The sequence below is a fragment of the Sciurus carolinensis genome, chromosome 8 (genome assembly GCF_902686445.1).
Source record: "Sciurus carolinensis chromosome 8, mSciCar1.2, whole genome shotgun sequence".
Lineage (NCBI taxonomy): Eukaryota > Metazoa > Chordata > Mammalia > Rodentia > Sciuridae > Sciurus > Sciurus carolinensis.
This window is the reverse complement of record NC_062220.1, coordinates 124,448,139-124,471,692: the sequence shown is the minus strand read 5'-3', so window position 1 is coordinate 124,471,692 and position 23,554 is coordinate 124,448,139. Positions and strand designations below refer to the sequence as shown.

Below are 23,554 nucleotides of genomic sequence, written 5' to 3'. Positions count from 1 at the left end.
ACCTTATGTATACAGCTTTTCTTAAATTTTCATTCCTTATAATTAAATAAATCATTCAAAAATCAAACATTTCTAATTATCAGAGGTCAAAAGACATGTAGGTTAACTTCTAAACTCACATTGGATTTTATAAACCAATTTATGGTAAATTATAAAATATATACAGTATATTTTGTACATTTTATGGTATTCAGTAATAAATTTTTTATCATTTCATAATAAATAAGAATGTTTGCATTTTAATTCCTGAATAGCTTAAGTAACCTTATGTCACATATAACTACAATAAAATCAAGTTGTATACATGGAAATAACCACTTTTAGTGAGATTTATATAAATACAATAGATTTAATTTCATATATTCATATGATAATTCACTTTGCATAGTGTATACCAATCTAGACTATTTTAGGAATAATTTTTGTTTTGTCTTTTTGTAATGTGGGGGAAGACAAAATTTGAAGTCCCTATTTATATAACACTGACTCACTGTAATATAGTCAAGGATAACAAAACTTTATATACATAGTAAATACAATATTCCAGAGAAAATAATTTTTAAAGTATCCTTCACAGGTATTTCATAAACATTATTGAATAAAATAAAAGCTATTCCTTTATATTTCAAGTTCCACATACCCAAAATAGTATGCATTAAAGGAGGCCATTTTATGAGTAGAATTATTATATAAAATAATATTAAGTAAATATACTGTGCATTAGTAAAACAAATTTTACATATTTTTGATGATTATATTTTATTATAACTAAAATAAAGATAAACCAATAGAATTGAATATATGGAAATACAGTAAAATTTTTTCTAGACAAATACCAAAGGGACATGTCATCAATGTTTTAGATTATTTGATGTGAACCAAGCCTAAGAGTTCTTTTCTTTCCCTAACTGTTATAATTATAAATTTAAGTAATCATTTTTCATGTTCTTGAACAATTTGAGAGAATTCTATGTATTCTACTTTTTACCAGAAAAAAGTTTGAAACAAAATTTGTAAAATAATTTAATTTAAATATGGTTATTTAAATACATAAGTATGTACTCAAACTGTAATTAACTAGTTATTTGCTAAAATTGTAATTATTTGCTGAATTGTTTAAAATTTTTATCTTTCATATAGTAACATAATGATCTTCTACATCCTAGTAGGAATACAATTTAAAATAATTTCTAACTCAGTTGCATGGTCTACTTCACTGCATTAACTTTGAAACATTTTATTGCATTTCTTTTTCAGTGAGTCTTGGCATTAGACCACGATCTTTGATAGCTTTCTTATAGTCAAATGTATATTATTTATGATAAACTTTAATAGATAACCGAAGAGTAAAATGGTATTTTGTGGACTAGGTGATAAAATGGAGAAAGATTTTAAATTTGTGTTATAAAGGCTAATGAACAATGATTTAATTGTAGAATAAGAGCTTAGACTGGACCCAGTGGCACATGCATGTAATCCCAGTGGCTACGGAGGCTGAGACAGGAGGATAATGAGTTCAAAGCCAGCCTCAGCTAAAGCAAGATGCTCAGCAACCCAGTGAGACTTTGTCTCTAATTAAAATATAAAATAGGACTGCGGATGTGCCTCTGTGCCCCAATATCCACTCCCCGCCCCCAAATAAAAGAACTTAGGGAAAGGAATTTTTTTTAAGAAAAATAATTTAGTGTGATTTGTCAAGTATTTCTGAAGGCAAAGTGAATACAATATTAGGGGGATCTTTAGGGTGGAAACATTTGTTACAGATGGGATAGGATCCCACTACCTCAGAGCAATACTTTGTACTGAAATATTTCATTTAAAATGCCAAAATCAGGAACTACCATAAGTTTTCAGATGAGAAACAAGATACTAGGGAGCAGAGAGTGAGGTGTGCAGCTAGTGGGAGACGGACCCCAGCCTGCTTGGCATTTGAGACTTTACTCAACAACAACCACCCCTGTGAGGCCACTGAGAAGTCACTGGGCAGAAAGGGTGTACCCATGAGATAAACATGATTGTGGCATAGACCAGCTCTGAGTGAAACCCTGAATCCTGGGGGTCCAGTCCTGCAACAGGCATCTGGAAGAGAAGCCATCTTCACAAGGTGAGGAGAAGGAAGAAGTATACTTAGAAAATTAGCTGAGCACAGTAACCTCTTCCGATTCCCAAAAGCCAAGTCCTGCAATGCTAAGCCTTTGCTCTTTCCAGTTTCACAGTTAAGAAGTGCTGCCAGTGCACATCAACACACATGAGCATGAAACACGACTCTTCATAAATAACTGCTGGCCATGACTGGTCTATGCAGGAGGACCTTCCACTCCAGTGTAAGGTAATTTACTGATGATATGCAGATTTCTCAGGGGGATTCACTGGGCTTCCCCCAGACTCCTCAGTTACCTTTGGACAGTCAGAGTCATTTGAAGCATAACCCCCACTTCCCAGGAAGAGCAGCCTAGTCATCGTACTGAACTTCAGCCCTCAGCTCTTTGGTGACATAGTTCACCAGCATCGCCATTAGCTGCCCATAACTAGAGTAGTCAGTTGCACAGGTCTGTCCAATCCAAGTGCCAGACACTGGCAGTGGCTTCATTAAAGAGCTTCTGCTGTTCAGCGGAGGCAGCTCTATTAAGATCTGTGGAATTGGCTTAAACTGTCCACTTGTCATCCAGGCACCTAATAGACCTCCATCAGCACCCCTGGCGGTGAGGAGGGCCTGCCACACATGCCTCTGAGGTCAGGGGCCATTGCGCGTCCTTGAGGGACTGACATCTGCTGGAGCCCAGGGCCCCTGGGGCCCCACATCATCCTCCCTGCCCTGCCCGGCCCGGACCAGGACAACACCCAGCTCAGGACTGGCCCACTCACCAGAGGCTTCCCCAGGCCGCCACATAGACCCCAGGTAAAGGAATTATTTAAGAGCAAATTGGATATTTGTTATGCTTAACTGATTCTATGTGGTACATTCTAATTTGAGGTAAAATAAAATATATAACTACTCCTGAACGAAAAGATATATTGAAAGGGAAAGAATAATTCAATCTTATTAAATCAAATTTAATTATTTTTTAAATTTGAGTAGTAAATAAACATCATCTTTCTTTTGAAAAATTTTCAAAAGTCAAAAATCTCTTATTTCATACAGTTGATTTTGATTTTTACCTTTGTTCATTTTTATACCATTCTGATAAGCACATTTATTATTTTTGTACTGGGACCTGAACCCAGGGGTACTTAACACTGAACCATATCCCCAGCCTACTTTTTAAATTTTTATTTTGAGACCAGGTTTTGCTAAGTTGCTTGGGGCCCTCACCAAGTTGCTGATGCTGACCTCTAACTTGTGGTCCTCCTGCTTCTGTCTCCTGAGTCACTGAGATTACAGGAGTTACCACTGCACCACACCCATCCCCAATCTCATCGTTTAAATTGTGTTTAATGTATAGGATATTTTCTAGATAATTAATTTTTAATATGTGACTCCTTATCAGTTTCCTCTTCTTTCATGTTGCTTTATAAAAATAGTCACTATGAATTTTTGACTCCTTAATAACCCTTTAGTTCTCAGTTTAAACTTCTAATCTTTATAAAGAAAGATCAGCCTTTCTCAGTGCTGTGTCAAACCTGGTCTTCATAAATTTTGTGCAACTCATATTTCTACAGTGCTTTCTTTGAAGCAAATATTTCCTGTTTTCTCTTTACCAAATTTTAAGCTCCTTGGGAGCAGGAACCATATCCGGTTTCTACTCTCAGGGTTTTTGTGTGCGCCACACACATAAAAGGTATGGTGGTACATATTTGGTGAATGCATGAATAAGTTGGAATGTAATACCATTTTATTTTGAAGGCAGGAGTAGATCAATTGACAAGCAATTTTAGGAGAGGAAAGTTTATTTGGCACTCAATTTCAGGGTCCCAGTCCTTAGATGAAGGGCTCTATTGCTCTGAGCCAGAGGTGAGGCAGAACAGCCTGGTGGAAGAGTGTGGCAGAGAAAAGCAGCTCAGGATGTGGCAGTTAGGAAGCAAAGAGCAAGCTCCACACATCAGGTGAAAAAGCTTTTCCCCAGTGACCTAACTCCTCCAGCCACTCTCTACCTGCCTAAGTTACCACCCAGTTACTTTGTACCAGTGAAATAATGCACTGAATTAGGTTAATGTACTCATAACGCAGTCAGCTCACTTCTAAATTGTCTAACATGAGCTTTTGGGGAACCTCACATATCAAACCATAACATACAGTAAGTTATAAAAATAGAAAAAACAAATATTTTACAGCTCAGATAGCAAAGTTTTATGTTGCTCAGATTTCCCATCTTCTTCATGTTAGAAACAATGATGATTTTTTCAGGGTCAGGACTAGAATCAATTTACATGTGTGTACAAAATAAAAGTTGATTACTTATTTATCCTATCTTCTAAACATGGGTTATTATAAATTAAAATTAATTTACAAATATCTAAAACAGATAAACTGTTTCTAAATTCAGGGATTTTATCTTTTATTCTTTCATTATTTTCAGTTAGTTTTGTTTATGGATAAGTTTCAACTTTTGTACTAACATAGAAGGACATTCATACTTTAAAAATGTGTCTATTCGTTCCTGTACAGAACCTATGTGATCATTTAATCCTTATATTTGCATTAGAAGAATTTCAGTGTTGAAAGATAGTCATTCTTATTGCCTCCTCATAAACAAAACATGGTAAAGACATGTTAACTAATAAGAAATAATTCTTTCAACTGTCAGTTTTGATGATAAATAATATATTTGAAAAATGAAAGAGAAATATTTTGCCAAAGATTGCGAATAAAATCCCCTGAATTATAAAATTAATTTTGAAAACAGCTGAGGCTCTTATCTTACTGATTCCAACTACATAAAGAAATGTTATAGTTTTTAAAAAATTATTTAAATATATTTTTAAATAATCAAATAATCACATAAGCAATTTGATTAAAAATTCTACATTAATTGCTGATTTTAATGGATAAGATTAAATATTGATCCTCACCTGAGGAAAACCCTAAGGACTAATGTGTTCTTTGAGTTTACAACCTTGGACTTCTTTAGCATTTAAATCAGACTCACAGTCTAATTTTTTTTGTTGGGTGGATTTAGTCATAGCATATATTTGCAGAGCTATGTTTCATATTTCTTCATGTGGAAATATGAAAGAATAACTGTTTGAGATATTCCTGCTTATGCTATTCTATATCCACAAAAAATTAAACAACATAAGCTTCTATGTAGATACTTTTAACACATGAGCAAAAATTAAATATTGCTGAAGAATGTTACAGAAATTCACAGTGTGAATTGTGAAAATCAAGAAAATATGTGTAAACTACGAATATTTTTTTATTTTTGAAATTTATTATTAGAAGGGATGACAGAAAGAGAAAAGTAACCACAGTCTCCCACCTTCCCCACATGTGTTCTCCAGCCAACTGCCAGCCTGCCCCAGTTACCCCATCCTTCCCCCTCTGTCACCCCATGAAAAGAATGAGGCATGAGGACCTAGCAACTGGCACTTTGCTTCCTCCTCTGTCATCAGGTTTCTGCCAGTCAGCTGAGTACAGTTGGTCTTGAATGCATCCTTTTCCCAAAGCAGAAAGCCCCACCCAGTGGGGCTCATTGAAACCTCTTATTTATAGTTACCAAAAGTTTTTTGCATTTGGTAGTTTATTTAATCTCATTTAATCCTCACAACCTTGAGGGGTGTATATTTTCCCATTTTTTGCAGCTAAGTCACCTGAGGCTCAGAGAAGGATGACACAGTTAGGGCCTTTGTTTCCTGACCATGTGGCTAGTTAGTTGCAGAGTGAGGCTCAGCCTGGGTTTTCTACTCCAGGAACCAAACAAGACCCTGTCGGGTCCATTTCCAACTCAGAGAGCAGTGCAGGGTTTGGTGCAGCTCTACTATCCTCCTTACTGCTGAGCCCCTACTGGGAAGCCCCTGGATAGAGAAGCAGTGAGACCAGAGGAGAGCAAGGGAGAGACAGGTAGCTCCCTGTCTTGCACAGAGGGACCTGCAGTGGATGCAGACTGAGGGTCCTGAGGACCAGTTCCCACTCTTTGCAGATAGAGCTGTGCTTTAAATATGAACAACGATTTCTGGTTCCAGAAGCAATTGACTGGTGAAATTCCAATAATCTATGGGCAATTTTGAGTTGAATTTGTGAAACTATTAAATGAGATCCAGCATCTCGACAACTCTTCAGTTACATTCTTCAGACCTCCTGAAAAACTATTCCCATGCATGCAATAGCTGATTGCCTGAGACATTGTACCATAGTAAAGGGAAATGCCCAGTTCCTTTTTTATTGTTTCTTGATTTCTAAGCCTCATGGAGTTCTAAAATATCTTCATTTGGAGCATCTTCATAGTGTTTGCCTTATGGAGAGCTCCAAGTTAATGCCTTCCATCATGGACCCAAATCAGGTGTCCCCTCTCATGAGGTCCGATTTGGTCCAAAGGTGCAGAATCCCTTGGAGTGCTCTGAGTTGTGTCTGCAGCCCTCTGGTAGTGGGGGAAACACTTCATATGGAAAATGCCCCAGAGCTCTTTCTGTGACTTCAGAGAGGAGGGGTTTGTAGATGAGCATCATCCTGTCCCCTGTACTGGCATCTCACAGTGAGGCTTGATCTAAGCTGAGCAAGTCCAGGCGATGTGGATGAATGCTTCAGTGTAAGCTGTGGTTTCTCATTTTGCAGAGTGATTTTGCAGTTCAGTGATTTACTTGGGTTATGTCACCCAGTGTCTGGCGTGCTAGGCCCTGGGGAGTTGGGTGAGTGGTTCAACCTTCTGAACACTGCAGATGCACATAGAAGCTGGCAAGCCAGTTACCACATCCATATAGTGGACTGTTGTTTTGTTTTTTTATAGTGTGGGATTGAACCCAGGGCTACAACATGATCAGCAAGTGCTCTGCCACCGAGGTATACTTTCAGCCCTTTGTAAATTTTATTTTCAGAGAGGACCTTAGTTGCCTAGGCTGGTCTTGAACTTGTGATTCCTCCTGCCTCAGTCTCCCAAGTAGCTGGTATTGCAGGTGTGCACCATGCATTTGTTTGTCTAGTGGGTTCTTACCTCTTATTTGTAGAGCCCCTGCCTAATGTCAGGCATGTGTCCAAGGTTCTGGGCTACAGCAGGAACCAAGGAAAGTCCCTGCTATACTGAAGACACTTCTATGGTGGCTCAACCCACCCAAGTATACTTCTGACTCACACCCAGACCTGGCAGGGACATCGACACTGAAGAACCAACCTGGAAGCTTGTTTCAAGGTTAAAACCACCACTGTTCTCCTGGTCTTCTCTCAAAACTATTTTCTTTCCCATGTGTCTCCTTTCTGTGATGTGTTTAAACAATACAACTTGCAGGGCCTGGTGGTGTGTGCCTGTAATCCAGCAACTTGGGAAACAGGATAATTGCAAGTTGAAGGTCAACTGTAGCAATTCAGCAAAGCCCTAAGCAACTTAGTGAGATTGTGTCTTAAATAAGTTGAAAAGTGCTAGGGCTGTAGATCAGTAATAAAATACCTCTGAGTTCAATTCCCAGTCCCCAAAAAATAAATGATAAAAATGTGAGTTACTTTCAACTAATATTTTTGTTACCCAAATGACCAATTTAGAGAGACAACTCTGATTCTAAAATTTGAGTTATGTGCACTTTGAAATACATATTTTATGACCTTGAACCTGAATGTCCCTTTTATTAGGCTCTGACCTGACTTGATTCCTTTCCAGCAGCTGGAAATGACCAGCCAATGTGCTCAGAGGCAGCACCCACCCCTGACCTAGACTAGAGAGAAGCCCTGCTTTGTGTGTGCAGCATACTTTGGAGCCCCCATGCCATCTTCCACACAAGCCAGCTTCTCTGTACAGAAAGCAGGATAATGACTGCAGAGTGACACTGAGAATGGTTTAGTGACCAATAAAATAAATGACTGCCTGCACCTTGGACTTCCACAAGGCCCCAGAGGCTGCTGGTGTCCTGAAACCAAGAAGCTTGCTGTGGATAAGTGACCAGATTCCAGCTGCCTATCTGGAGGCCATTTAAAATAAGGACATTCTATTTTAAATCTTTGACTCATAATATTATAGGTTTGCAACCCCACTGAGGTACATCAAAGTCTCAGACTTACAGGACACAGAGTGGACTAGAACATGCCATCGCATCAGCAGCATCAGCAGAGGCAGGCCGTATCCTGTTCTGGTTTCAGGAGAACACTGCATGCCTTTGTGCAGTGAGACAGGAAGAAGTGTTCTCATGGCTTCTGTGCTTGACTGTCAGGAAAAGCTTTTTTCCAGCCGATAATGGGCAAGATAAATTTATCAGCCCAGTGTCTCCATTGTAAAGCTAAGGGGTCACATCTGGGAGGGTGGCCAGGTTGCGTTTCTATTGTTTCTGTATCTGCCTCCCTGCAAACCTGTCTGCTATATAGCCATTGCCTGAGCTCTTCCTGGGTCTTCTCTGCGTGTCTGGAAACTCTGCCTATAACATGGCATTTGAAGGGAGCTCTTGTCCTCATTTCCTCTCCAGCTGTGCTTTTAGCACTCTTTAACTACTCCTAAAGCAAAGTCATCTGCAGGACTGTTGTAGGGGGTGGAATTATCTGTCTTCTCTGTATCTTTAAATTTTTCTATCTGGTTCAGGTTAAGTTAACTGAATAAATGAAACTGAAGAGACGATAAGGCTAAAATTTGCCATGTTCTTGGCCTCTCCCTCTGGGCTAATGGAAACCTGGCAGCGACCAGCACAGTGAGCAGGAGAACCCCAACCCCAGTGGAATTTCATTTCCAGAAGTGTCGGAGAGGTAGCAGAGGTGGCATTTGCCAGAGATGCTGTCCTCATGCCCTAGGTCAATGTACAGGATCCCAGCCTATGCCTGCCTGGAGGTGTTGAAACTTCACACAGGGAAGAAGACTCTTGCTCACTCATATGATAGGTATCTCAACTCATTTCTTTGGAATTCCTGAATTATGTGCTGCTGTTCCTCATTAAATATTAATATGAAATTATATTCATATAACAGAAGTTAAACAAGAATTCATGATTATGGATTTAATTTTTTGTAAGTTCAGTTATAGCAACACATATCCTTAACTCTCTCTATGGTAAGTCCATCCCTCTGCTTGTGTATAATTGAAGAGCCGTTCCTTGTCGTGCAGCTCTGGAGAGTAGAAAGATCCCTATAGTATGGCTTCCTCTGTTAGGTAGTAGGTGGAGAAAGATGACACACACTCACCCCTTTAGCCTGCATGTGACCCCTGTACATATGGTAGTAGGCAAAGGGGAGGAAGGAGGACAAGTCAATCAAGGCTTCTCCGGGTGCCCACAGCACTGAGAATGTGCCCATAATCTCCTGGAATGTTAAGGCACTTTACTTTTAAATATTAAAGGAATTTAAAGAATAACTCTGATTTACTGACTGCAAAAATTAAATTTATATCGATATATTGATTTACTATTTTAAAAATACTTTTTACCACTGAATTTTTTTCTTCAAATACCCTGTGATGTCAGGGATGATTACTGCCTTCACAGCGAGGGAGCACTAAGGCACCTGAGTCTTGCTAAGTCCACAGGGCAGCTCAGTGGCACATTCCTTGCTCAGTGATGTTCTAGTCTAAGGCTCTCAATCTTAGAATGCTCTTCTTTCACTTTGGAGAAACAGCAGGACAGTATCTCCATCAGAAATGCCAGTTGTCTGGTCCTCATGGTGCCCATGCAGTGGGCATGGCCAGCCTGAAGGAGGAGTCCATTACAGTGTGCAAGGCTGTCCTCAAGGGATCCATATGAGTAGACATGGGTTCATGGAGAGCTTTTCCAGTAAAGTCCTGGTACTGGGAGGGTGATGGGTGATTAGCAATTGAACCATCTGCAAAGTCTGCAACCTTCCTGAAAGTGTGGTCCCTCTCTCCTTTCCCTGGTCTTGTCCTTCTCCAGAGTGCCTCCACTACATGGGCACATTTCCCATCCTCTGCACCCTTTCTGCCTGGGGACATGAAGATAACTTATTTTTTAAATCAAAGTTAGCACTTTTTTGGTTACAGAAGCTATAATTTGCTGGGGATGATATGACACTTCAAGTCCACAAAGAGCTACTTGGAAATAAAGATTCTTTTCAGACCTTTTAAAAATATATTTAGGAATGCAGAGGGGCCAAGATGGTGGACTAGAGGGCGTCTGCATTTCACGCTGCTCCAGAACGCAAGACTCAAAGAGGAGTTAGTGAGAGGCTTGGGACCAACTCAAAGCTGCCGGGTGAGTCTCTCCTGTTGGGGAGGCGTCCCGGATGGGGCAGTAGCCCCGGAACGCAGGGAATTTGTGAAGTGGAGTTGCTTGGCGAGACGCCCCTCCCCCCGCTGGAGCAGTAAACACGGACAACTGGGATCATCGTAGAGGAGGCGGCTCAGCACAGCGCTTGGACTCGAGCAGCTGCTGGGGCTCCGGGCAGCTGCCTGGGGAGGAGCTGCGTGGCGAGCTGTTTCGACCCAGAACAACCGCTTCTGAACACCGGGGGGTTGCCCGGAGGAGGAGGAGAGGCCCGCGGGTCACTTTGTCTAGGAGTGACTGCATCAGAGCCACAGGTGGTTGCCAGAGGAGGAGCTGCATGGTGAGCTGTTTGAACTCAGAGTGGGCGCTCCTGAGCACCGGGGGACTGCCCGGAGGAAGAGGAGGAGCGCAGCGTGTTGCTTGACCTGAGAGTGACTGCATCAGAGCCGCGGGCGGTTGCCGGAGGAGGAGCTGCGTGACGAGCTGTTTGAACTCGGAGCAGCTGCTCCAGAACACTGGTGGCCTGCCTGGAGGAGGAGAGCGGGGGACGCTTGGTCTGGGAGTGACTGCATCAGAACCACAGGCGGTTGCCAGAGGAGGAGGCGAGTGGTGAGTTGATTGGACTAAAAGCGACTGCTCCTGAACACCGGTGGCCTGCCTGGAGGAGGAGCGTGGTGAGTCACTTGGTCTCGGAGCCACCGTTCCTGAACACCCGGGGGGCTACCCCAAGGAGGAGGAGGAGGAACAGAGCGGGTCACTTGGACTTGGAGTGACTGCCTAGGGCTACGGGTGGTTGGCGGGAGGGGGAGACCCGAAGTGAGTTGTTTGGACTCCTAGTGACTGCGTCGGAAACTGGGAGGCTGTCCAGAGGAGGAGGTGTGTGGTGGGTCTCTGGGTCTTGGAGCTATTGTACGGGGCTCCAGGTGGTCACTCAGTGGAGGGGCTGCATAGCCAGGAGATTAGGTGCAGAGCAGGGGTCCCAGGAGCTAGTGGCTTCTTGCTGGAAGAGCCGCACAGAGACACGCTAGGGACGGAGCGAAGTTTTCCAGGGCGGCGAGCAGATTCTCTGGGAGAGGCAGCCTAAGGAGACTCGCTGCGAAGGGTGAGGCTCCCAGGCCCAGGACATAGGTCCGGGCCCCTGGGATCGTTGCACGAGGAAGACAGCCCAGCCCAGGTGGAAGTTGTAGATTGAGGGGAACTCTAGGAGGGCAACTGACCAGCGGAGACGTCCCCACCGAGTGACTATTCCCGGCCGGGGGAGGTTTTCCCACCAGGGACGCTAAAACCAGAGGAACAGGCAACAAACAGGCCTTCCCTCAGCCCGCAGTCTAGTTCCGCATTGGATGACCGTTGGTCAACAAGTGGAGGCACCTCTGCCCACTAGCAGGGAATATACGCTACCTGAGGGTTACCACCTCTAGAGAGGCAGCTTCTTCGTGGAGCTCTGCATTATCAACCTCCTCCAAGACTTCAGGCTACTGAAGGATAAGAGGGGATATACTAGCAATCTTCAGGGACATTATAAGTTGATAGAGGAAATCTGCAATATCTTAATGACCCACTGATCCCTGAACAATATGAGAAAACAAGGGAAGAAAATGCCCCAAACAAATCTAGATGTTACATCAATAAAATCCAACGACAGCATGGCAGAAGAAATGACAGAAAGGGAGTTCAGAATGTACATAATTAAAATGATCAGGGAAGCAAACGATGAGATGAAAGAGCAAATGCAGGCATTGAACGATCGCACCAATCGACAGTTAACAGAGAAAATTCAGGAAGCAAAAGATCATTTCAAGAAAGAGTTAGAGATACTGAAAAAACACCAAACAGAAATCCTTGAAATGAAGGAAACAATAAACCAAATTACGAACTCCATAGAAAGCATAACCAATAGGATAGAAACAGCTGGAAGACAGAACTTCAGATATTGAAGACAAAATATTTAAACTCGAAAACAAAGTTGAAACAAACAGAGAAGATGGTGAAGAAATCATGAACAGAATCTCCAAGAACTATGGGATATCATGAAAAGGCCAAATTTGAGAATATTTGGGATTGAGGAACGCTTAGAGAAACAAACCTAAGGAATGAACAATCTATTTGAAGAAATAATATCAGAAAATTCCAAATCTGAAGAATGAAATGGAAAATCAAGTCCAAGAGGCTTATAGGACTCCAAATACACAAAATTAAAACAGACCCACAACAAGGCACATTATAATGAAAAAACCTAACATACAAAATAAAGACAGAATTTTAAAGGCTGTGAGAGAAAAGAACCAAATTACATTCAGGGGGAAGCCAATACGGATATCAGCAGATTTTTCAATCCAGACCCTAAAAGCTAGAAGGGCCTGGAACAACATTTTTCAAGCTCTGAAAGAAAATGGATGCCAACCAAGAATCTTATACCCAGCAAAACTTACCTTCAAATTTGACAATGAAATAAAATCATTCCATGATAAACAAAAGCTAAAAGAATTTACAAAAAGAAAGCCAGCATTACAGAACATTCTCAGCAAAATATTTCATGAGGAAGAGATAAAAAACAAAGAAGCAAATCAGCAAAGGGAGGAATTATCCTAAAGGAACTGTCAAATAAAGGAGGAACCAAGATGTGTCAAAAATTTTAAATATGACCCAAATGACTGGGAATACAAATCATATCTCAATAATAACCCTGAATGTTAATGGCCTGAATTCATCAATCAAAAGACATAGACTGGCAGATTGGATTAAAAAGAAAGATCCAACAATATGTTGCCTGCAAGAGACTCACCTCATAGAAAGAGATACCCATAGACTAAAGGTGAAAGGATGGGGAAAAACATACCATGCACATGGACTCAGCAAAAAAGCTGGAGTATCCATACTCATTTCAGATAATGTGGACTTCAAGCCAATGTTAGTTATAAGGGATAAAGAAGGACATTTCATACTGCTTAAGGGAAGCATAAATCAGCAAGATATAACAATCATAAACATCTATGCCCCAAACAGTGGCTCATCCATGTATGTTAAACAAATCCTTCTCAATTTTAGAAACCAAATAGACCATAACACAATAATACTAGGTGATTTTAACACGCCTCTTTCACCACTGGACAGATCTTCCAATCAAAAATTGAACAAAGAAACCATAGATCTCAATAACACAATCAATAATTTAGACTTAACAGACATTTATAGAATATACCATCCAACCAAGAGCGAATACACTTTCTTCTCAGCAGCACATGGATCCTTCTCTAAAATAGACCATATATTATGCCACAAAGCTAATGTCAGCAAATACAAGAAGATAGAGACTCTACCTTGTATTCTATCAGATCATAATGGATTGAAGTTACAAATTAATGAAAGAGTAAAAAACAGAAACTACTCCAACACCTGGAGATTAAACAATATGCTACTATATGATGAATGGATAACAGAAGATATTAGGAAGGAAATTAAAAAATTCTTAGAGGTAAATGAGAACAAAGAAACATCATATCAAAATCTCTGGGACACTATGAAAGCAGTACTTAGAGGAAGATTTATTTCATGGAGCGCATTTAATAAAAGAAGTAAAACTCAAAAAATAAATGACCTAACACTACAGCTCAAAGTCCTAGAAAAAGAAGAACAGACCAACACCAAAAGTAGTAGAAGACAGGAAATAGTTAAACTCAGAGCTGAAATCAATGAAATTGAAATGAAAGAAACAATACAAAAAATTGACAAAATAAATAGTTGGTTCTTCGAAAAAATAAACAAAATTGATAAACATTTAGCCACACTAACAAAGAGAAGACGAGAGAAAACCCAAATCACTAAAATTCGGAATGAACAAGGAAATATCACAACAGACACGACTGAAATACAAAACATAATTAGAAGCTATTTTGAAAATCTATACTCCAACAAAATAGAAAATTTCGAAGACATCAATAGGTTTCTAGAGGCATATGAATTGCCTAAACTGAACGAGGAGGACATACACAATTTAAATAGACCAATTTCAAGTAATGAAATAGAAGAAGTCATCAAAAGCCTTCCAACAAAGAAATGTCCAGGACCAGATGGGTTCTCAGCCGAGTTCTACAAAACTTTTAAAGAAGAACTCATTCCAATACTTCTCAAAGTATTCCAGAAAATAGAAGAGGAGGGAACTCTCCCAAACTCATTCTATGAAGCCAATATTACCCTGATTCCTAAACCAGACAGAGACACATCGAGGAAAGAAAATTTCAGACCAATATCCTTAATGAACATTGACGCAAAAATTCTCAACAAAATTTTAGCAAATCACATACAAAAACATATTAAAAGGATAGTGCACCATGATCAAGTGGGTTTCATCCCAGGGATGCAAGGTTGGTTCAACATCAGGAAATCAATAAATGTCATTCACCATATCAATAGACTTAAAGTCAAGAATCACATGATTATTTCGATAGATGCAGAAAAAGCATTTGATAAAATACAGCACCCCTTCATGCTCAAAACACTAGAAACAATAGGGATAGTGGGAACATTCCTTAACATTGTAAAGGCCATCTACGCTAAACCCACGGCTAATATCATTCTAAATGGTGAAAAACTGAAAGCATTCCCTCTAAAAACTGGAACCAAGGCAGGGATGCCCTCTTTCACCACTTCTATTCAATATCGTCCTTGAAACTCTAGCCAGAGCAATTAGACAGAGCAATTAGACCAAAGAAATTAAAGGGATACGAATAGGAAAAGAAGAACTCAAATTATCCCTATTTGCTGATGATATGATGGTATACTTAGAGGAACCAGGAAATTCCACCAGAAAACTTTTAGATCTCATAAGTGAATTCAGTAAAGTAGCGGGATATAAGATCAATGCACATAAATCTAAGGCATTTCTATACATAAGCAATGAATCTTCAGAAAGAGAAATTAGGAAAACTACCCCATTCACAATAGCTTCGAAAAAAATAAAGTATTTGTGAATCAATCTCACAAAAGAGGTGAAAGACCTCTACAATGAGAACTACAGAACACTAAAGAAAGAAATTCAAGAAAACCTCAGAAAATGGAAAGATCTCCCATGTTCTTGAATAGGAAGAATTAATATTGTCAAAATGGCCATACTACCAAAAGTGCTATACAGATTCAATGCAATTGCAATGAAAATCCCCATGATGTACCTTACAGAAATAGAGCAAGCAATTATGAAATTCATCTGGAAGAATAAAAAACCCAGAATAGCTAAAGCAATCCTTGGCAGAAAGAGTGAAGCAGGGGGTATCGCAATACCAGATCTTCAACTCTACTACAAAGCAATAGTAACAAAAATGGCATGGTATTGGTACCAAAATAGAAAGGTGGATCAATGGTACAGAATAGAGGACACGGACACAAACCCAAATAAATACAATTCCCTCATACTAGACAAAGGGGCCAAAAATACGCAATGGAGAAAAGATAGCCTCTTCAACAAATGGTGCTGGGAGAATTGGAAATCCATATGCAACAGAATGAAACTAAACCATATCTCTCACCATGCACGAAACTAAACTCAAAATGGATTAAGGATCTCGGAATCAGACCAGAGACCTTGCATCTTATAGAAGAAAACGTAGGTCCAGAGCTTCAACATGTCGACTTAGGACCAGACTTCCTCAACAAGACTCCCATAGCACAAGAAATAAAAGCAAGAATTAATAACTGGGATAGATTCAAACTAAAAAGCTTTCTCTCAGCAAAGGAAACTATCAGCAATGCGAAGAAAGAGCCTACAGAGTGGGAGAAAATCTTTGCCAATCATACTTCAGATAGAGCGCTAATCTCCAGAATCTATAAAGAACTCAAAAAACTCTACACCAAGAATGTAAATAATCCAACTGACAAATGGGCTAAGGAAATGAATAGACACTTCACAGAAGAAGATCTACAAGCAATCAACAAACATATGGAAAAATGTTCAACATCTCTAGTAATAAGAGAAATGCAAATCAAAACCACCCTAAGATTCCATCTCACCCCAATTAGAATGGCGATTATCAAGAATACAAACAACAACAGGTGTTGGCGAGGATGTGGGGAGAAAGGTACACTCTTACATTGCTGGTGGGGCTGCAAATTAGTGCAGCCACTCTGGAAAGCAGTGTGGAGATTCCTTAGAAAACTTGGAATGGAACCACCATTTGACCCAGCTATCCCACTCCTTGGCCTATACCCAAAGGACTTAAAATCAGCATATTACAGAGATACAGCCACATCAATGTTCATATCTGCTCAGTTCACAATAGCCAGATTGTGGAACCAACCTAGATGTCCTTCAATTGATGAATGGATAAAGAAAATGTGGTATATATATAGAATGGAATATTACTCAGCCATAAAGAATGATAAAATTATGGCATTTGCAGGCAAATGGATGAAACTGGAGAATATCATGCTAAATGAGATAAGCCAGTCTCAAAAAACCAAAGGAAGAATGATATCGCTAATAAGTGGATGATGACACATAATGGGGGGTGGGAAGGGTTAGTGTTGGGGTCAGAGTTGGGTTTAGGGAGGGGGGCAGGAATGGAGGAAGGAAGGACTGTATAGATGGAGGGGAAGGGTGGGAGGGGAGGGGGAAACGGAAAAAATGGCAGAATGAATCAAACAACATTACCCTATGTAAATTTATGATTACACAAATGGTATGCCTTTATGCCATGTACAGACAGAGAAACAACATGTATCCCATTTGTTTAAAATTAAAAAAAAAAAAAAAAATATATATATATATATATATATATATTTAGGTTGTGTACCACAATATAAGCAAACGTCTCTATTCTGTAACAGCTGACACTGACTTCTGGGAAATGGATGACATTCTTCCTCCTGTTTACAGCTTTATAGGGCATCAGCCTTGCTCAAAACCATCCAGCAAGAGGTGTAGCTGAGCACCAACTACAAACTCTTCCTCTTCAACCTGAAGATTTGTCCTTCCAGTCATTGAAGTGGGTGGCCATCAGCCTTGGTGAGAGCAATTGGTGTGTGGCAGTGTCTCCAAGTGTTTGACGACTGCTCTGATGAGGTTTGATTTGCTGTCACAAAAGATTCTGAAGGCACAATTAGCAATGAATGAACTATCATTCATTTATTTGACAAAGATTAATAGAGCATCTACAGAAGCTGAATGCCAGTCGTGGGGATAATAATTAAATACTCTCAGACTGTTGAATCATCTAAGTCTCTGAATCCAGTACCAGGTGATTGGTACTAAGGTAGAGAATTCTGGTGCTGGAAACTATGGCAGTCGGGGAGCCAGAGCAGGTGTCCCTTACCCTCCTGTTTCCTCCTTCTACGACCTGGCTCAAACCTCTGACTAAGGGGAAGCACCTGAGAAGACTCAGGCCTCTACTGTTTCCCCAGTCACACAGCCTTCCATTGAGTGAACCCTCTAGGCCTGTCCTCTGGGCTGTGACTTTCATGGTTGGGAATTGTTCTACCAGGCCTGCATGCCCCAGGGCACTGGAGTAGCATGCAGCTCCCCTCACCCAGGCCTCAACTGTCTGCTTCCAGCTTCTCTGTCACCTGCCTTTTACCAGAAGATATTCAATGAAACTAATGAAGTCTTTGAAGTTGAATGTTAAGGACTTTTCAGTGACCTGTCCTTTCCTACATGTAGAGGAGCACTCAAGATTCCCCTTGAGAGAGTAAATGTCTTCATTGCCTAGGGTTAAAATATATTATTATGATAATCACAGTGTTAAGTCTGTCCAACACTTTGTGACTGATTTTCCAACATGAACATACACTGTTCCCTTTGATCCAGTTAATAATTTAATAAAGGACACATGTGCATACAATTGCATAAATCAACACTTTCTGCTGATGCCTGAACAGGAGGCAGCAAGGTATTCTGATGTGCCACCACAGCTGTGGCATCTGCCTCTACATGCTCTCTCTGTGGGTTCTCCCCTGGTTCTAGTAATTCTTCCATGTTTGTATTTACCATGAGATCCAGTCCTTTCATTATGTTGCCTCACTACAAATAAGTCTGTCTGGAAGGTCGTATGGGCTTTACATTTTTTTGAGCTTCCACTTCAGTATATCAGCTTCTAAGGGGTGGATTAGAAGTTGGATTGAAAGACTGGGAAAAATCTTGAAAAGGAGAAGCAATTTTAAAGCATAGAGACCTCAGAGTTTAAACCTTTGGCCAGAGGGTCTAGAATGAGAGAAGATATGAGGGAAAGCATGTTGGAGCACAGTGTGGAATGAAGTGTCAGACTTAATGTTAACAGAGCCACTTGTGGAACTTTGCTGGAAGGAGGGACAGCTTAGATGGGAAAAGGAAAAGAAGAGAGACCAAGGAAATAATTGACAAGTGTAAATAGAGGAGGTCTGTCCACTGGGATGAGCCTACAGGAAGAAGCAAGGAATTGCTCATGAATAAAACAATAAAACAAGGTATAAAAAAGATCTGTCATTTGCTACCTATTGCATGTGAAATATGAAGACCAACATAGACCCCACATCCTTGGTAAGCTCCTATTGTAAAAACAGAATCGAGCTGGTAGACTATTTGGTATGACTTCTGTGTTACAAATGCAACCCTTCTGATAAAGGAAAGATGGAAACTTGTAGGAGCTGGTTAAGTAGGCCTACATGGAGATTTTCCTGGAAAATTGAATGTAGAAGATAATGGAGCACAGGAATAAATCACTGCATTTTTAATGGACAGAAAATGTGAAGTCCTCTCTAGGGTTATCCATAGAGCTTCTCCTACCTATACTGTGGGTATTAGAAGAATAAAGACTGCTTATTTCAAAGAGAAAAGCTCTTCTGTCTGTGGTTGTTATGTCTTGGGGAAATGATTTGACAGGTGGCATATCCAGATCCCTGTAATAATAAGCCATGTGTAATGAGCTCCTATTATTTCCTCTTTCATTCCTCTTTGCTCTTAATGAAGCTCCAAAGCTTTCACTGGGGGCCCTAATCCAATCAGCATGGACCAGCATTTTTTCAGGGCTGAGACAAGTTTATATCTCTTGAGAATATGCCAGTGTCTATTACCAGAAAACTAGCAGGGATGGCTTCAGTTTCATAGAGACATCATTTTTTGTGCATTTATTCCATTAATGACCACTGACCAGTTAGTCTTATTTTATAAGGTATTTTTATTTGACCTTTATACTCTGTATTTATTTTATTTGCTTTTGTGATATGAAAGGTCGTTGTGACAGTTTCCACATGGCTAATTATATGTGTGTTCAAAACATATAATAGTACCTGGGCACATTCATGCACAGATCCTGAAAGGAGAACTTCCTAGCTGGTGATTCTGAAAAGCATGAGTTTGGAAATGTATAGGGAGTAGCTAGTTATCCAGGAGCTTCTGAATGTATCATCAGAAGCAAAGGCTGACATCTTGATTCCCTTGCTTCAGGCACCACCTGTGATGGCAAAAGGCTATGGAAAGGCAACTGACCTGAGTTTAGAAGGCCCTGGGGTGCTCTTCAAAGAAGTCATGTGGCATTTGCACTCCCTGCCCTGCCCTTCTTCTTTCTCTCCAGCCTCTCTCTTTCTCTCCATCACCTCCAGTGAAGTTGGTTGTGCCTGTCTCGTTTCAAGAATTCTGAAGTTCCACGAAACACTACCTGGGTGACAGCATGGTGGAAAACTCTAGTGATTTTTGAGTTCAAGAGCAGTGCAGTGCTTCCAGCAGCAACCAACTTGGCCATGGAGCAGCATGTTGCCAGTGAGAGAAGGCCCTGTGGTAGAGTCTTCTACTCAAGGTGGAAGCACAGTGTCCCAGGCCATTTTCAGATATCTCTCAGGGCCTCTCATTTATAAGCCACCTGTTTGAACTAGTATCAGAAATTTGTGAAAAATTGTACTTTTGTGCACCATCTATGCACAGTTGCTATGGCAGAAACAAAGTACCTCTGGTGTGCAAACACTGTGGGCTGTCTTGATTCCTTTTGGTAATTTCCCTTCAGATGGGAAGGGCCTCACCAAGATGGCCACTCCATAAGCAGGGTGTGTAGACTGCTTTAGACATAAATATGACTTTGTACATAGCAGGCCAGCTAATTAAAATGAGGACTGGTTTGGGTTATAAACAGATTATAATGAGTGAGTTTGGACTATAGTTGATGATCTAATTGAGGCATAATTTAACATCAGTAAGGGATTTGTGCACAAATCTGGATGTTGAGGCACTGAGGAGAAGGGGCTGAACTCCAAATATCAAAAATAGAGAGGCAAGTGCTTTCTGCAAGCTTGTAAAGGTATAAGTTTATGGGAACATTTTATCATAATGATTGACTGTTGAACATATGGAAGATAGTTCTGCAGACACCCTGTGTCTAGGTTATAGCACCAGAAGAGGGTGCATGGTACCATGTTATCATGTACCCTAGATTTCCCAGGCACCTTGGTCCTCCAGGCATGATCACCCAGCGTCCAGTAGTCTCATGGTAGAGAATCTGTTCTGTTCATTGTGTCAGGTCCCAAGAATAAACATCTGCTTGTCTCCCTCAGTTACTGCATTTTTAGTTGTCAAAGTTCCTGAATTGTCTCCATGATTGGTCCCTGTAGAGATGCTTTGCCCAGACACTGTGGTGTGGTGGTCATTTCCAGAAGTCAAACTAGTCTGCGGGGTGCTTATGAAGTGAGGGAGCCCTTGGGTGAGATAAGCATTGCATGTAATATCAAGAGCAGAAGGGGCCAAAGTGGTCATCTGGTCCAGCCCCTCATTTAACAGAATCCAGTACTGAACTAGGACTCACTGGCAACCTTGCACGGGTTGGAGCCTAGATCTGAACAGTCAAGATCTGACCTAGAATTTCAGGCCAGGGCATTTTCCTGTTTTTAATTATCAAAATTAGTATCATATTTAGAAAATACCAACGGCATATAAGAATGTTCATTTTTATAGCTTCTGTTTAATTAAGTATAAATAGATATCCACATGCACAACAGTTTTCTATTTCTCCGACTACTGGACATTCTAGAGTGCCCTTTTCTTAATCCCAGGTAGTGGCTCAGTGATAAAATGCCCCTGGCTTCAGTCCCCAGTAGGAAAGGGAGGGAGGGAAGGAAAGGAAAGGAAAGGGAAAAGGAAAAGGAAGAAAGGAAATAAGGAAACCACAATGAGATGCCATCTCACCCAGGAGAATGACAACTCTCAAAAACCTAAAATAATAAATAAACAAACAAAAATCAGAGTTGGTGAGTATGTGCAGAAATAGAACCCACGAGCATGGTTTGTTGGAATATAAAATAGTGCAACCCCAATGGAAAACCGTATGGAGATTCCTAGGAAAAACTCAAAATTCGAATTAATATATGATCCAGCTATTCCCTTCTAGGTGTATCTCCAAACAATTGAAAACATGACCTCAAAGAGATACATGCATACTCATGTATCTAGTATCATGTGACCAGTGATGCATACTCATGCATCATTGGTCAAGTAGCCAAGAGGTAGAAGTAATCTAATGTTCACCTATAGATCTGTAGGTAAAGAAAATGTGGTATAGAACCTACCATGGAATATTATTCAGACTTGAAAAGAGATCCTCTCACATGCTATAACCTGAATGAACCTGGAGGACATTATGCCCAGGAATAAGTCAGACACAAAAAGACACATGCTATGTGATTCCTCTTAGTATTGAAAGGAGCTTAAACTCTTAGAAAGTAGAGGGAGTGTGTTCATTGGTGGCGTGTAGAGAGAGGTAAAGGAAGCTTTCATGACTCTGTAGTTTCAGTTCTTGAGACGAACAAGTTCTAGCAATGTTCATACAGCAAGGTACATAGTGTTAACATTACTGTCTACAAAAAATGTTAAGATAGTAAATCTCATGTGCTTTTTACTACAGTCACCTATTAAAATGCATTTTTAGTCCTTCCATCTCTGCCCCCGTGACTGCCAGCATGGTACAGGTTGCTGGTTTCCTGCCACTGAGCCACTGCCACACCCTCTTCTCTGGCTTCCTCCTTGTTCCCCCACTCATGAACCTCTGTTCCTTTAGCCAGGACTGTTCTTTCCCAGGTATGTTTGGGTCTCTGTTTTCTTCCCCCTTCCACACATCACAAAGCCCTGAAAACATACTCAAGTTCCCTGAGGGTTCTGTTGGCCTTTAGTCTCCAGTTCATGTTGCTTACCCCAACCTGTGCACCTGTGGGATCAGCATCTGCCTGCCTTCAACAGCCTGAGGTCCCTTGCACCTGGCATCTCCCGATGGGGCCTTGGACCTCACTTCCTCTCCTGGGATGCAACCAGGGGCATTCTCACCCTAAACTTCTGTAATGTTTTTCTTCCCTCCATACAGTTCTGCCTGCTGCTCTTTGGTTGTTTCTTTCACTCTCCAATTCTGCAGAAATGGTAACCATCCCAGGCCTTTCAGAAGCGGTCATCTGTTTCATCCACTCTGTGCTCCTGGTCCCTGGGCAGCCCTGGAGCACAGGAGGTGCCTGGTCAGTGTTGGAGTGCACAGCTGACCTACTTTGAATGAGTGGACCCATCTCCCTTCTGTGTGAGTTGTCCTTCATCTTTCCTGTACACATTCTAACCACCCTTTAGGCCTTGTTCAACTCTCATAATTTTCCTTTGGAACTATCCCTGATCCTCACTAGTCCAAATCAGTTTCTTACTCCCCTATGTGGTGCCTAATATTAATACTTCCTTGGTTCTTCTTTTACCATATCTCATGGTTTGGCCATCCCAAGCATGATGGCAGCACCCTGGGGAGAAGGTGCTTTCGTCCCATCCTGAATTCTCATTTGGGCAGTGTCCTAGCTCATCATGGGACATAAGTGATTTGAAATTTAGTCACCAGAAGATGTGCTGTGAGCAGACTCCCTTTGTACTGGGCTGAGTTACTGCTTCTCTAGTGGTTGTAAAATCTACCATGCCCCTAGAAATTGAGTCCCTGTGCCTTGGGGAATACCTTCATTCAATTACTCACCACTCACCTGTCATGTCCCTGTTATTCTACAGTCAGTTTTGCTCTCCTGAATGGCATCTTCCTGCTGAAAGGAAGTAAAATGCTACAAAGGAATTTCTGAAATGGATTTTTTAAGTAGTGTTTAATAGGAACTTCTAGTCCCTTACACTGATCCAAGGGCAGGGATGAAAACCTCCCATGAGGAAGATGGCATGAATTTCTAAACATATCTTCAGTTTTAACTCTTATTTGTTACCAGACTCTTGCAGCATGGAAGCTGCTCTCTGGGTACCTGGAACAATGCAGTGGCACTTGGGGACCCTAGGATTGCTTAACATGTTGTGGAATCAGACAAGTTG

At 40.9% G+C, this 23,554-nt stretch overlaps 1 pseudogene; it reads right to left on the bottom strand.

The window, feature by feature from the left end:
* Positions 1-2,452: 2,452 nt before the first annotated feature.
* Positions 2,453-2,665, bottom strand: LOC124990172 (protein C19orf12 homolog; annotated as a pseudogene).
* Between the last annotated feature and the right edge of the window lie 20,889 nt (positions 2,666-23,554).